The sequence below is a fragment of the Dipodomys merriami genome, unplaced genomic scaffold, assembly GCF_024711535.1.
Source record: "Dipodomys merriami isolate MVZ:Mamm:240054 unplaced genomic scaffold, mDipMer1.0.p SCAF_48, whole genome shotgun sequence".
Taxonomy (NCBI): domain Eukaryota; kingdom Metazoa; phylum Chordata; class Mammalia; order Rodentia; family Heteromyidae; genus Dipodomys; species Dipodomys merriami.
This window is the reverse complement of record NW_027206046.1, coordinates 12281267-12297661: the sequence shown is the minus strand read 5'-3', so window position 1 is coordinate 12297661 and position 16395 is coordinate 12281267. Positions and strand designations below refer to the sequence as shown.

Sequence of the window (16395 nt, the reverse complement as noted above, 5' to 3'; positions counted from 1 at the left end):
CTGAGAAGAGGCCCCAATCTCTTTTAACATGTTTAAAACAAAGCCTGGAATCCTAGCTACTCCAGAGGCTCAGACCTGAGGTTCACAGTTTCAAGCCAGCTCCTGTGGTTCAAAGCCAGCCCATACAGGAAAAGTCCATGAGACTCTTAGTTCCAATGCACTACCCAAAAGTCGGAAGTGGAGCTGTGGCTCAAGTGGCAGAGCTCTACCCTTGAGTTAAGCTAAGGGAAGCATCCGGGCCTTGAGTTCAAGACTCAGCACCAACACCAAAAAGATTTTTTTAAAAATTAAAAGACCAGAAGGAAGCTACCTTTACTAGTTATTTCAGTATACCATAAAATAGAGAGAGAGAGAGAGAGAGAGAGAGAGAGAGAGAGAGAGAGAGAGAGAGAGAGAGAGAGAGAGAGAGAGAATGTTCCTTCCAGAACCCTAGGAAATTGCTTTTCACCACCTTATTCCTTCTCCACTCACCCCCCCCCACCTTCTTACTTGAATCACACTCCTACGCCATCATGCCCTTTTCTCTTTTCCTGCCTGAAACCAACTCAATCTCCCCATTCAGAAAGGCCCGCCACAACTGCAGAAACACGCACGTTCTCATGGTCTTGAGTGTCTTTTAAAAAAAAAGGAAAATACGGCTTTCAGATCTTTTGTGACTCATGTCTTCTCTGCCACTTTTCCATGAGGGGCTGGGCTGAAGTTCACCATGAGAACAGCTTAAGTCAATGCACCACCCCCAAATCCCTACGGGTCACTTCCTGTGGGGAACTGACCTTCTATGAAAGACAGTAGCTTTCCTTACATTGACCAACAACATCAACAACAACAACAAAATAACCAAGCCCACTGTGGGCACCATTATGCCTTCTGTGGGATTTCCCATCCTCCAAAGAGGATTTTGAGTTGATTGTTACTTGTGACTCATCTAACTCACAAAAGGAGAATGACAAAGTACAAGCCCGAGACACTTGTAAGCTACAGATAGGGACCTAGACTTAAAAAAGAATATACAGGGGCTGGGAAGGTGGCTCAGTGGTAGAGCGCTTGCCTTGCATGCTCGAGGCCCTGGGTTCGATTCCTCAGCACCACATAAGCAAAAAGAAAAAAGCCGGAAGTGGTGCTATGGCTCAAGTGGTAGAGCGCTAGCCTTGAGCTGAAGAGCTGAGGGACAGCGCCCAGGCCCAGAGTTCAGGCCCCACGACTGGACCCCCCCCCCCAAAAAAAAAAAGCAACTTAAAGTAGCAGAAATGTAGTACTACATTAAAATTAAGCGGATAGGATTTTAATTTCGTTTTGCAGTACTCAGGTCTTATACCTGCTAGGCAGACATTCTACCACTTGCACCATACCTCTAGCTCCAAATTGGTAATGATATGTGTATGTAGACATGTCTGTGTGTAGACATATATGTGTGCATAGATACACAGGTAGGTCAATAGATAATAGGTAGTTAGATAACAAATGGGTAGGTAGATAAATTGGATAGGGATAGACAGACCGACAGACAGGCCTACCAAATCCCTGGATGTTAAATTCATCCCCGTGGACCAGCTCCTGATCATAATCCCGTCTCTTTGTCCGAGGCTCAGACATAAGCCGTTATGTCACCTAGTGTTTCTGCGTAACCCCGCTCCCCCAAACAAGGTAATTCTCATTTAACTTGCCCACTCGCATGCATTTCTGCACCATGTGTTCTAACATTAGATGACCCAGCTTTCAACCAGACAGCTTTAACCCCAAGCCAGACAAGCGGCCTCCCTCTCTATGGCTGTCAATTCTCAGAGCTCACTTCCAAATGAACGCTCCCCCCCCCCCCCCCCCCCGCAGCCAGAACTCAGTCCCACAATGGACTATTGGCACCAGAGACAGAAAAACATTCCCCCCCTCCCTCCCCAAATGAAAGATGCATCGCGGGCTCCCAGGGCAGTACAGTGCCTTCCTCACACATCGTAAGTACCCAGGAGAGTTGTCTGGCCTCTACTCTTTATAGATTGACATCCTAAGTTCTTCCAGAAATACAAGCACTTACCAGAAAAGGGAGGAGAGGAACAATGGGTCCGGTCTGGATCGTTTCTTGCCATTTTAGAACCTTCAAGACACAGGGGCAGCCAGACACGCAAGCTCCTTGAACACGCCCTTATCCAGCTCCATTTTTTTTTCTCCCTAGCAGGCTGCCATTTCCAGCTTTTCAGAACTTCTTCTCGTCCTCCCATGACCCTTTTCCGTGCATCCGACAAGTCCACAGATGGGAAAACACTTTCCCCTTCTGTGATCCTAGGCAGAGTGTCCAAGCTCACGTTCAAGTGCAAGCTGTTCACCTGAAGAGTCAGACTCATACCGACCATACTCTCGTTATTTCTTCAGGACAGCCAGAGCCAAGTACCACACTGGGTCGGTTGAAAACAGCACACGTTGATCCTCTGAGTTTGGAAGGCCAGAAGTCCAAAAATCAACCCACTGCTGGCGAAGTGGGTTCACTCAGGAGGTTCTGGGTAAGAACGTGCTCCAGACCTGTCATTATTGACTTCGGTTCGTTTTTCATAGTTCTCGACATCTGTCTGCTCTGCGGATGCATCTCTCCCTTTGTCCTCACTGGACACCTCTCCCTGAGCATCTCCTCAGTGCCATCACATGACTTCTTTGGAAGGCCACCAGTCATTGGATTTAGGGCCCATCCTGATCTAGTACAACCTGGTTGCCATCTGCAAAACAGAAAAAAAAAAATGTTTACACACTCTGAAGTGCTGGGTGGCCATGAGCCTGGGGGTACACTACTGAATGCATACAAATGCCAAAGGAAATTCTAAGAAACAGCCAGTGTTGAAGTGACAGTGGTCCCCAACTGTAGGGGGCATGTGACAAGATATCCAACAGCTATCTAACACACCTGGGACTTTAACCCTGGTAGTTGAGGTCTAGGATCTCTACACATAACCATCCATTGAATTTCTGCACCTCTATAATGAGGTCTATTTTCATTCCATACAGCCCCCAGAGAAAAAATAGTCTAAGCCAGTGATAAACCATAATGTATATTTCTAGTGTATCACAATTAGGTGTTTTTTTTTAAGTAGTAGTACTGAGCTCAGAGCTGGTGGCTCATGCCTATAATCCCAGCTACTCAGGAGGTTGAGATCTAGGGATCGCTGTTGAAAACCAGTCCAGGCAAGAAAAGTCCCTGAGGCTCTGATTTCCAAGGAACCACAAAAAGCTGGAAGAGGAGCTGTGGCTCCAGCATAGCCTTGAGGAAAAGGGCTCAGGGACAGTGCCCAGGCCCTGAGTTCGAGCCCCAGGACTGGCACCGAAGAAAAAAAGTATGAGGGAAGTTGAGGGAATATAATAGAGGAATGAAGTTGTTCAGAATAACACACACACACACACACACACACACACACACACACACACACACACACGTGTCATCTGAGGGTGGGAACTATGGGATGGGGAAGATGGGTGGAGACAGAAGCACAGGCGAATACACAATGTGCACAGGAGAAAATGGACCTGGGGAACTTGAGGGGGTGGGTAGGGATGAGCTAGAAGGAATCCTGGGAAGGATGGAAGGGGTGACACTTGTCAACCCTGCTTTATACACATGGACAGACAGATCAAATTGAAATCCTTTGTGCAGCTATTTAAAGATAATTTTTTTTCTAAACAGGGAGAAAGAGGAACACAGGACTTTAGCCGGCAAAACACTCTGTGTGTGTGTACACATGCGTGCACACACATACCAAAAAAAATACTCATTGCATGTTTAAATACTAGGCATATCTAGTTTTGTTTGATACATCTTGATGAGGTATACCTACCATTATTATAACTCCCATTTTACATAAGAGGTAAACTGAGACCCAGCTAACTCCTCCAGTGGTGTCAGGCTTGGTACCCAGGACTCCAGGGTCCTGATTACCTATCAGTGCAGTCTTTTCTGTGTCCATAATGCCATGCCACAAAGCCTCGGTCCCCGATATGGGGGAGGAGGAGGAGGAGGAGGAAGAAGAAGAAGGAAGAAAGAAGACGACGACGACGACGAAGAAGACAACAATGAGGAGGAGGAGGAGGAGGAAGAGGAGGAAGAGGGAGGAGGAGGAGGAGGAGGGAGGAGGGAGGAGGAGGGAGGAGGCGGGGGGGGGGGGGAGTGAATTTCTTCCTACTTACCTTTTGAATGTCACTGGGGAAAAGGAACAATTAGGACACAACATTCTGATCACAGAGAAGGATGGGCTTTCCACAGCCATGTGGAAGCCACATTTTTCACTTTGAACTTGGATTGGTCCTTGTATGGGTGATGGACTTGCTGACCTTTGTTTTTTTTCCTCATTATTATTATATTTTTAAAAAATTTTTTGTAGGTCATGGGGCTTGAACTCCGGGCCTGGGCGCTGTCCCTGAGCTCTTCAACTCAAGGTGAGCACTCTACCACTTGAGCCACAGCGCACCACTTCTGTTTTCCAGGGGTTTATTGGAGATTAGAGTCTCATGGACTTTCGTGCCCGGGCTGGCTTTGAACCATGATCCTCAGATCTCAGCCTCCTGAGTAGCTAGGATGACAGGCGTATGCCACCGGTGCCCGGCTTCCTCATTACTTTTTAGGCCCATCCACTGGATTTGTGATAGGCCAATAATGCGTGGTTTCTACAGAGCATTCTTTCCTTTAGTTTACCCACTATAGCAAGATCTAGAGAGTTGTGAGCTTTGAAGTCCTTCACAAATCTGAAAAATTACACGATGTTCTAAGTACCAGTCAACGCTACCCCATGTGCCAGACAAAGTCCTATAAATCTTGGGCTGAGTGGGGGAATGGATGGTCCCCTTTATTTAAACTCTAGCACGAGAGGGCATCACAGTAACCAACACAATCAGGAGGTCCAAACACCACCGCAGTATCTGTGTCCAAAAAGCTGACTTCAACTTGTTGGTTAGCAAAGAACAAAAAAAAAAAAAAAAGTGGGCACCAGTGGCTCATACCTGTGATCCTAGCTAGTTAGGAGGCTGGGCTCTAAGGATGGCAGTTCAAAGTCAGCCCAGGCAGGAAAGTCCCTGTGAGACTCTTATCTCTAATCACTTTGAGCCACAGCTCTAATCTTGAGCAAAAGAGCTCAGGGACAGTGCCCAGGCCCTGAGTTCAAGCCCCAAAACTGACCAAATTTTTTTAAAAAATCATCTCTGTATTGTTGAGTGTAATCCTAGCTACTCTAGAGGCTGAGATCTAAGCATACAGGTTCAAAGCCAGCCTGGGCAGGAAAGTCAGGAGACTCTTTAATCTCTCATTAAACACCAAAACAGCTGGAAATATAACTGTGGCTCAAATGGTAGAGTGCCAGTCTTGAGCAAAAAAGCTCAGAGACAGCGCCCAATCCCTGTGTTTGAGCCACAGGACTGGAACAACAACAAAAATTAAAGGTTAAATTGGCATTACTTGATGGATAAGTCCATTGAAAAGATTTCTGCCTTGGAAGGGAGACCATCCAGAGCAAATACAGAAGGAAATTATATTCTTGGCGTGCTTCTGCCATCTAGTGGACATGTTCAGAAATGCGGATGAAGATGTTAATTATTCCCCCTACCTTAATTGACTTAGCTAGACTTACCTTTCCCTTCCCACTTCCCCACCATAGTAGGTACATTTAGGTATGCCAAGAATAGAAAACAGTGTTCTAGTCATTAGGAGATCACTTAAAATTTAAGGCTTTGTGTGCATAAAAACAATAATACTTGTATTCCACCAAAATCGTCAGAAACATGTGAAAGAAAATCAGGCCCAACACTAATAATCACAACTATAATCAAACCTAAATTGACAAACACGTCACTGGCCTAGACAGAAAAAATATTAATGTCATGAAGGAACTGCCCAAACACACAGATGACTGCAGAACTTCTCTTTATTAAGGAGACGAAAGGCAGATGATTAAATGCAACACGTGATCCTCATGAATTTTGGGATTTTGTGTGTATGCTGGTCCTGAGGCTTGAGCTAAGGGCTTTTTCACTCCCAGCTATCATTCTACCACTTGAGCCACAGTTCCACTTCTGGATTTTTTGGTGGTTAATTGGAGATAAGAGTCTGGGGGATTTTCCTGCCCAGGCTGGCTTTTAACCAAGATCCTCAGATCTGAACCTCCAGACTAGCTAGGATTACAGTTGTGAGCCACTGACCCTTGGCTTGGTTGTTTTTTGTTTTCTGTCAGTTGTGGGGTTTGAACTCTGGGCTTGGACACTATTCCTCAGCTCTAGGCAAGCGCTGTACCGCTTGAGCCACGGTGCCACTTCCGGCTTTCTAGTGGTTTATTGGAGAGAAGAATCTCATGGACTTTCCTGCCCGGGCTGGCTTTGAATCATAACCTTCAGATCTCAGCTTCCTGAGTAGCTAAGATAACAGGCGTGAGCCACCAGCACCCAGCTTTGGCTTGGATCATAATGCTATAAAAGACATAACTTGTGCCGGACACCGGTGGCTGAGATCTGAGGATTGCAGTTCAAAGCCAACCCAGGCAGGAAAATCTGTAAGACTCCTATCTCCAATAAACCACCAGAAAACTGGAAGTGGTGCTGTGGCTCAAGTGGTAGAGTGCTCGCCTTGAGCTGAAGAGCTGAGAAACAGCGCCCAGGCCCAGAGTTCAAGCCCCACAACTGAAAGAAGGGGGAAAAAAAGATATAGCTTGTGATTTGAACATTTCCCCTCCGCAATTTAGATGTTATTAATGAGACTGTGCCTAGATGTGGAGACTTTCAAAGATGAATCAGTCACAAAGACCCCTTCCTCAAGAACTGGATAAAGATCCTGATAAAAGGTTTTTGTCATAGACCTTCCCTACAACCCAGCCATACCACTCCTGGGCACCCACACAGAACATCTTGAGCCAGGATATGATCAAGACACCTGCACACCCATGTTCATTGCTGCAGTCTTCACAATAGTCAAGATAGGGAAACAGCCCAGTTGCCCCACAATAAATGAGTGGATCCAAAACAGGTGGTACCTATACACAGTGGAATTTTACACAGCCATTAGAAAGAAAAAAAATAATGTCATTTGCAGGGAAATGGATGGAACTAGAACAAATCACGTTAAGTGAGGTAAGCTAAGCTCAGAGACAAATGGTGCATGTTCTCTCTGATATGTGGAAGTTAGATGTAAAACGCACTGGGATATGATACATTATACAGTATTCTAGATACACACAGTGTGACCAAAAGAGGATACTCTTAGGAAAGAATCACAAAGGTGCAATGCCAAAGTGCCTCTTCATATTTATCTAAAGTAATAGACATACTGAACAAACTCTGAGATATGGGAACAAAAGACTTTTTTGTAGATCTTAGTTTTTGGAGATTCTGTCTTCTTTACCTTTCGTATGGTGTATTCACTGCGTATCTTTGGGAGGGTGGGAGGAGGGCATAAAACTTGAGGGAAAAGGGTGAAAAGGTGCTGCCGTGGAGCTCACTGGGCCTATCAATGTGATAACGTGGGTGGAGACGGGAGGGAGGGAACGGGAGAGACTGTGGGAACAGATGACCCTGTACAGAAGGAAACGTACTCATGACCTGACTCACGTCGCTGTAACCCCTCTGTGCATCACCTCTATAATAACAACAAATTGATTTCTTTTAAAAAAGAGGCTTTGGGGCTGGGAAGGTGGCTCAGTGGTAGAGTGCTTGCCTTGCATTCATGAGGTCCTGGGTTCGATTCCTCAACACCACATAAGCAAAAGAAAAAAGCCAGAAGTGGCGCTGTGGCTCAAGTGGTAGAGCACTGGCCTTGAGCTGAAGAGCTGAGGGACAGCGCCCAGGCCCAGAGTTCAGGCCCCACGACAGGACCCCCCAAAAAAAAATTTTAAAAAAGAGGCTTTGCAAACATAGGTCCCATGGTTTCCCTTATTTGCAATATCTAGTATATGTATGAGTCAAGCAGAAAAAGTCAGATAATGTGATGTTAGGAAAATGAACCCTTAGATGTGTATGTAAATGTTTTTTTTCTTTCATGCATTTGTTTCTAATGTATTTATAAGATGATCTCTTTGTTGCTTTGTATGTCCCTCCCCCACAGTATAACTCCTGCTTTCACTATATTTGATGTCGGTATAATTTGTGGAGGAGATGGGGAAAAACAAGTCGTTTAAGGATACAGGTGGACCCGTTGCAACAATGAGAAGTACAAGTTGTCATGTAGAAAATGAACTTTACAACTTTGGTGGGGGGACAGGGGAGGCTGGGAAGGGATGTGAAGGGTAAACAAAGGAGGAGGCTGCAATGCTTGATAAGAAATGTACTCATTATCTTGCCCATGTAATTGTAACCCCTCTGTACAGTATGTTCACAAAAAAATTAATTAAATTTATAAATAAATAAATAAATAAATAAATAAATAAAAGAGGCTTTGAGGTACTTAGCTACTTTATTCTCTGCCTTCCACCCAATGAGGACATAGCATCCCTCCGCTCTGTAAGTTGCAACCTACCAAACAAACCAACTTGTGAGCACTTTGATCCTGACCACCCTAGCCTTCAGAACTGTGAGAAAATAAGCTTCGGTTCTTTAAGACTACACAGTCTTGGGCGTTCCGCTAGAGCTGCACAGACTAAGACAAACAGTATTAAAATTATGGGCAAAATGTGATGAAGGACTTGGATAATAATCTATTAAGTATGTTAAAAAACAGACATAATAATCGTGAATTTCCCAAGTATTATAACTCTACTGTCATTAGAAAATACTCGTCTTTTAACTAATCCATATTGAAGTATTTAGGAGGAGTAATAATTTCTACAAGTAGCTCTCAAATATTTCAACATTATTTACTCCAAAAATGCTTTAATATGTATCTCAAAAAGATCATAATAAAGCAGGGGACTAGTGGATCAGGTCTGTAATCTTAGCTACTCAGGAAGCTGAAATCTGAGGATCATGGTTCAAAGCCAGCATAGGCAGAAATAAGAGTCAATTGACTCTTACTTCAAACTAATCAGCAAAAAGCCAGAAGGGGAGGCATGGCTCAAGTGGTAGAGCACCAGCCTCGAGCAGAAAAAGCCAAGTGAGAACATGAGTCCTTGAGTTCAATCCCTAGTATCAGCACAAAAGACAGACAGATAGAATGACAATATAGGGGTATGGGATGTAGCTCAATGACAGAACCCTTTGCCTAGCATGATGGAATGTAAATTTTATTTCTAGCATTGCAAAAATAAGAAATATACCATAAAATTTTTGAAAATTTCCAAGTAACTTCATTGCCCAACCCCAGATGATAAACATAAATATTTCACAGGTCAATTTTTCTGTAATTTAGTGATGGCAGTTTAGAGTACTATATGATAAACAATTCTGACACAAGTGTAGGTTCCACTTGAGAGATCAATTAACCATATCTGCCAAGAACCTATTTGCTGGGATATATCATATGCATAAAACATAGTAGCCATGAGAGAGTGAGTTCCAAGCCAAAAGACAGAAAAACAGCTTTCGTTTTGTTATTGATGTTGGACATGATCCTAGACCGCTGACCACTGACTCCTTTTGAAATCAGGTCCAGACTTGTTTTTCTGGGTATGACGCTAATATTGCAATGAAGCAGAGGCATGTGAGACTGCTGCGCGTGCTGAAACCAAATTCCTGTCTGGAACCCAGATCACTCAGGTGATAGATAAGGAGACAGCTATAAAAAGGAGCTGCTTAGAATTATAGCAACAAATAATAATAATGAGCTCAAAAAAAGAGGTGATTGTAATGATAATCTAGTTGATTGGAATGAAATTCTAATACAAAACACAAGAAAAAAAGAAGAAAAGGGAGTCAGTGTAAGGTAAAGAAATAAGAAGCTGGGCACCTGTGGCTCACACCTGTAATCCTAACTACTCAGGAGGCTGAGATCTGAGGATCGCGGTTCAAAGCCAGCCCAAGCAGGAAAGTCCATGAAACTCTTATCTCCAATAAACCACCAGAAAACCAGAAGTGGCGCTGTAGCTCAAGTGATAGAGTGCTCTCCTTGAGCTGAAGAGCTGAGAGACAGCGTCCAAACCCAGAGTTCAAGCCCCATGACAAAAGAAAGAAAGAGAGAAAGAGAGAAAGAAAGAGAGAGAGGGGGGAGGGAGAGAGGGAGGGAAGGAGAGAGGGAGAGAGGAAGGAAGGAAGGAAGGAAGGAAGGAAGGAAGGAAGGAAGGAAGGAAGGAAGGAAGGAAGGAAGGAAGGAATAAAAAAGAAAAAGAAAGCTGGGTGCTGATGGCTCACACCTATAATCCTAGTTACTCAGAAGGCAAGATCTGAGGATTACAATTCAAACCCAGCCTGGACAGGAAAAGTCTGAGAGACTCATCTCTCCAGTTAACCCCAAAAGCTGGAAGTAGAGCTATGACTCCAGTGGAAAAGCACCAGCCTTGAGCAAAAAGAGAAAAAAAGCTAAAGGACAGCACCAAAGACCTGAGTTCAAGCCTCAAGATCAGAAGGAAAGAAGGAAGGAAGGAAGGAAGGAAGGAAGGAAGGAAGGAAGGAAGGAAGGAAGGAAGGAAGGAAGGAAGGAAGGAAGGAAATAACAAAGGGCTATGCTACCTGGAAATTTAAACTTAAGAAATTTTGTATTAAACTGACTCAAGGGAAAGGAGTTCTTGCAAAAGTAACTGAAAACCCTACATATTAGAACGGATAATATGCCAGGCACTGGTGGCTCACGCCTTTTTAATCCTACTTACTCAGAGGCTGAGATCTAAGGATTGACGTTGCAAGCCAGCCCTAGTAGGAAAGCCCATGAGACTCTTTATCTCTAACAAACTACTTAGAAAAAGCTAGAAGTGGCACTGTAGCTCAAGTGGTAGAGCATTAGCCTTGAGCAAAAGAAGCACAGGGATAGCACCCAGGTCTGAGTTCAAATCCAAGGACCAGCACACACACACCAAAAAAAGAATAGATGATATACGTTTAAAGTAGTAATGCAATAAACCAGAAAGTTCTTAACCACAAACACATTACCTATACAAAGGAAAGAATAAATAAAAGTCCCAAGTGACATGGAGAAGAAAGACTGAACAATGGTTTAGGCTAGGACTTGAATATGATTCATCTTTTTTTTTTTTTGGTCGGTCATGGGGCTTGAACTCTGGGCTTGGGTGCTGTCCCTCAGCTCTTCAGCTTAAGGCTAGCATTCTACCACTTGAGCTACGTGTCACTTCTGGTTTTCTGGTGATTTATTGGGGATAAGAGTCTCACAGACTTTCCTGCCCGGGCTGGCTTTGAACTGTGATCCTCAGATCTCAGCTTCCTGAGTAGTTAGGATTACAGGCGTGAGCCACCCGGCTTGATTCATCTTCCTTGAAGAGGAGTTTAATACCCACTTCGAGGTATTAAGAGGGAAGAAATAATATGACTATGGTGCTTAGAAGTAAGGACTTTAGGAGCTGATTAGGATTAAAGTCTCAAGGTGTAGCCCCCAAGATTGCAACCTGGTGGCTTTAAGAGTGGGCAGCAGGTCGCAGCTCAGAAGGCCCTGGGCACACCCTTGGAACAGCACAGGCATCTGCTGTGGCTCCTGTGCCCTTCAGCCAGGACAGTGAACCAAAATAAACCTTTTTTTTTTTAAAGTAGTATACAGTTTACCCAGGCTGAGGTGTTGTGAAACTAACAAGAAGAAGCCAAGTTTGGGCTGGGAAGGTGGCTCAGTGGTAGAGCGCTTGCCCTGCATACACGAGGCCCTGGGTTTGATTCCTCAGCACCACATAAGCAAAAAGAAAAAAGCTGGAAGTAGCGCTGTGGCTCAAGTGGTAGAGCGCCAGCCTTGAGCTGAAGAGCTGAGGGACAGCGCCCAGGCCCAGAGTTCAGGCCCCATGACTGGACCCCCCCAAAAAAGAAGCCAAGTTTAAAAGACTTTAAAGCACCAGAAAAACAATCAAAAGAGAGAGAGAGAGAGAGAGAAAGAGAGAAAGCCAGCCAGCCAGCCAGCCAACCAGCCAGCCAGACACTAGTGTCTCACACCTGTAATCCTAGCTACTCTGGAGGCTGAGAGCTGAGGATCCCGGTTCAATGCCAGCCCGGGCAAGAAAGTGTGTGAGACTCTTATCTCCAACTACCTACCAGAAAACCGGAAGTGGTACTATGGCTCAAAGTGGCAGAGTGTTAGCCTTGAGCAAAAACAAACCTCAGGGACAGCATGTAGGCCCTGAGTTCAAGTCCCATGACTGATTACAAAAAGGAAAAAAAAAAAAGATCTTGCTTGTTTAAACAGTGTCATGGTAGGGTAACTGAATCAAGGGAAAGAGAAAGGATTGACAGGGGTCAGGTAGCCCAACCCCAAAACTACTCTTTAACTAAGAGATTATTTTGAGCTTCTTATTCTAAGAAACTATAGACACACCGGCTCCAAAAAGTTCACCTTTGTGTCAGGGAAATTTGTATTTTTAAAGAAAAATCCCTTAGCCGGGCGCTGGTGGCTCACGCCTGTAATCCTAGCTACTCAGGAGGCTGAGGTCTGAGGATCGTGGTTCAAAGCCAGCCCGGGCAAGAAAGACCGTGAGACTCCTATCTCCAATAAACCACCAGAAAACCGGAAGTGGCGCTGTAGCTCAAGTGGTAGAGCGCTGGCCTTGAGCTGAAGAGCTGAGGGTCAGCGCCCAGGCCCAGAGTTCAAGCCCCACGACCGACAAAAAAAAAAAAAAAAAAAAAAAAAAATCCCTTATTTGTAACAACTTTGAGTAACAGCAAAGGTGTCACTAAGAGGAAAGCTTAGAGCAATGAGTGCTTTGATTACAAACATCAGAGTTCAGGTAAGTAAACTCAGGAGAAGTATCCGAGCAAGCCACACCCTAAAGAGATAAATGGGAGGAAATAACAATAATCAAGATCAAAATTAACAAAATGGTGACTAAAAGGGTAATATGAAGCATCACTGAGGGCTTGAAGGCATAGCTCAGGTGGTAAAGCGCCTGCCAATGAGCATAAAGATAATGAGTTTGAGTTCTGGGTCTTGAACAGAAAAGAAAAAAAAAAAGAATCAATGAGACAAAAAGTAGATTTTTGGGAGCATAAACAAGATCAACAAACCCTTAGCCAAACTAACCAAAAGAATGAAGAAAGACCCAAATAAATAAGAAGTGAGAAAAGGAAAATCAACACAAACGCCGTAGAAATTCAGAGTGTACTTCAAAGATTTTTATTCTAGTAAACTGGAAAATTCAGAAGAAATTTCCAGATGCATATGACCTACCGAAGTTGAAACAAGAACTCCTCAACCACTTAAACAGATATTTAACAAAAACAAACAAAAAAAGATAATAGACCAATTTCCTTAGTGAGTACAGGCACAAAAATTCTCAATAAAACACTTGTAAACAAAATTCATGATCAAACACCATGATCAAAATTACTCCAGGGATGCAAGGATGGTTTAATACATGCAAATCAATCAATGTAATACAACATATAAACAGAATAAAGGGCATAAAATAAATAAAAATCACACAGCCCTTTCAATAGATCCAGAAAACGCCTCTGACAAAATTCAACATCTCTCATGATAAAAACCCTGAACGCACTAGGAACAAAAGGAACATATTTCCACATATGAGAGGCCTTAACTAGGCCGGGCACTGGTAGCGCTACTCAGGAGGCTGATAGCTGAGGATCATGGTTCAAAGCCAGCCCTGACAGGAAAGACTGTGAGATTCTTATTTACCACCAGAAAACTGGTGTGGCTCAAAGTGGTAGATCACTAACCTTGAGCAAAGAGCTCAAAGATAGGGTCCAGGCCCCAAGTACAAGCCCTACAACTGACAAAAAAAAAAAGAGGTATTGTTTATAGCAATATTTACAATAGATAAGGAGATATGGAGCAGTCCTAGATGCTCAGCAACAGATGGATAAAGAAAATGTGAGAATGTGTGTATGTATTCCTATATAGTGCAATTATATATAATGGATTAGTCATGAAATGATGGTAGTACTAGAAACCACTGTATTAAGCAAAACAAGCCAGATTCAGAAAGACAAATACTATGTGTTCTCCCTACAGAATCTAAAACTAAAAGGTGTACACACACACACACACACACACACACACACACACACACACACACACACACACACACACACACACACACACACACACACACACACACACACACACACACACACACACACACACACACACACACACACACACACACACAAAAACAACAAAGGACATAACCAGACACAGTGCCTAGCTATTTGGAGGCTGAAATCAGGAGGACTGACATGCAGCCAGACCAGACAAAGTCCATGAGAATCGCCCCCCCACCCCCATCTAAACAAACAAAAGGCTGAGCGTGGTGGTAGGCAGCTGTCATTCCAGCCCTGGAGGACATGTCATTAGAGGATTTAAGACTGGGCAGAGTAAAAGTGAGACCTGCTTCAGAGTCAGGGATGCCGAGGATGGCATGCAGCAGGTGCAAGTCACAGGAAAGGGTTTCTGCTTGGGGATTATCCATCAGGAAGCTGGCTACAACAGAGTCCAGGAGGAAGGAAGGAGGGATGGTTAAGAAGGACCTCTGCCTTGGCACAGGTTGCTGTGTCCCCAGAGGCCTTCCCTGGCCCACCAATCAGACATTAAGGCAGCCTAGGACCAGCCAATAGAAAGCTCACAAACTGCCCCACCCCTCCCAGAGATGTAGGGCAGCCCAGGATTTTCCCCGCTGGCTCTGCCCACAAACCAACTTCGCACTCCTGTTGCTAGGTGAATGTCCAAAGGGAGAGAGAGAGGGAAAAAAAAAGGAAGCCAAACAGCTCAGAGAGCATGTTCTGGCGGGGTGGGGCAGGGCGTGGGGGGAGGCCCCCATAACTGACCCTACAGGATTCCAAACGTAGTTTCTTTTTACAATATGTTACATTTCTTTAATTCTATCTTTTCCTCTCCTATGTGGTGTCTATTTTTGTTGATTGGTGGTTTTCCTATACTTTTCTGATCAGACCAATCAGTTAAACCTTAACGCCTTTTTTGTTCTTTTTATGTGATTTATCCTGTGTGTGTATGTGGGTGTGAATGTGTAGTGTGTACTGGGGTTTGAACTTAGGGCCCCCGGCTCTCACTTGGCTTTTTTACCCAAAGCTGGTACTCTACCATTTGAGCCCTACCTCCCCTCCCAGCTCTTCGGTGGTTCATTGGAGTTAAGATTCTCTCATGGGGGCTGGGAAGGTGGCTCAGTGGTAGAGCGCTTGCCTTGCATGCTTGAGGTCCTGGGTTTGATTCCTCAGCACCACATAAGCAAAAAGAAAAAAAGCCAGAAGTGGCGCTGTGGCTCAAGTGGTAGAGCACTAGCCTTGAGCTGAAGAGCTGAGGGACAGCACCCAGGCCCAGAGTTCAGGCCCCACGACTGGACCCAAAAAAAAAAAAAAAAAAAAAAAAGATTCTCTCATGGACTTTTTACACTTGGGCTTTGAACTATGATCCTCAAATCTCAGCCTCCTCGGTAGCTATGATTATAGGTATGAGCCACCTGCAACCAGCTAATTTATCTTTTTTTCTCCCCTCGTCTCTTTTTCTTTTCATATCAAATTCCTTGTCCTGTGCTGTTTTCTTCTTTGAGACAAGTTCTGGCTGTAAGGTCTAGGCTGGGACCCAACTTCTTATCTCTTTGCCTCAGCTACTGAGTGATGGAATTGGGTGGCTCAGTACACCTAGCACCTAATCGTTTTTTAAAAAACGTTGTCCTGGGGCTTGAAGTTGGGGCCTGGGTGCTCCCCCTGAGCTCTTTTGCTCAAGGCTAGCACTCTACCACTTTGACCCACCACTTTCAGCTTCTTGGTGCTTGCTTGGAGATAGGAGTCTCGTAGACTTTCCTGCCCTGGCAGGTTTTGAACTGCTGCCCTTAGATCTCAGCCTCCTGAGTAGTTAGGATTATAGTCCTGAGCCACCAGTACCCAGCTGAGTACTTAATTTTTAATCCTCTCTTCTCTCTTCCTCTCAATTCGTATTCTTCCCACTCGTGTATTTCTTCCTTCTTTCTTCAAGTAAGTTTTGCTCTTTTTTTCCTTGACTATTACTGTGCTTCCATAGCTAGCTTGTCTGCAGGTTGTGGAGACTACTGCACTTACGTTTCTTTCTCCTCAAATGGTGCTGGGGACTGAGTCCATGCCAGTTGCCCCGAGGTTCTGGATGTGACCATCCCTGGTGCTGGTGCTTTTGTTCAACCTTGAAGTTTTTATTTGCCATGAGTGATGCCCGGGCAGCCAGGGGTAGGTTGGCAGGAGGAGCAAATCTGAGAACCGACACGGAAAGCCCTTGGGACTGGCAGGAAGAGATGACACTGTGACTAAGTAGTAGCACTTGGTACCCACTATACAAAGTCCTAGGGCTGTGTCACATGCGTAAGGCACTTACCTGACTGTAAGGACCAGCTGTCTTCCTAAGTTACTTAGTGGTAAGAATAAATA

General features: G+C 44.5%; 1 protein-coding gene across 1 annotated transcript in view; it reads right to left on the bottom strand.

Moving 5' to 3' along the window:
* Positions 1-16395, bottom strand: part of LOC138808850 (probable phospholipid-transporting ATPase IM) — a gene marked incomplete at its 3' end in the record, with an annotated part of 92500 nt that overhangs the window by 74367 nt on the left and 1738 nt on the right. Inside the window, exon 2 of the mRNA XM_069995043.1 lies at positions 2030-2702. The remainder of the gene's footprint in view (positions 1-2029; positions 2703-16395) is intronic.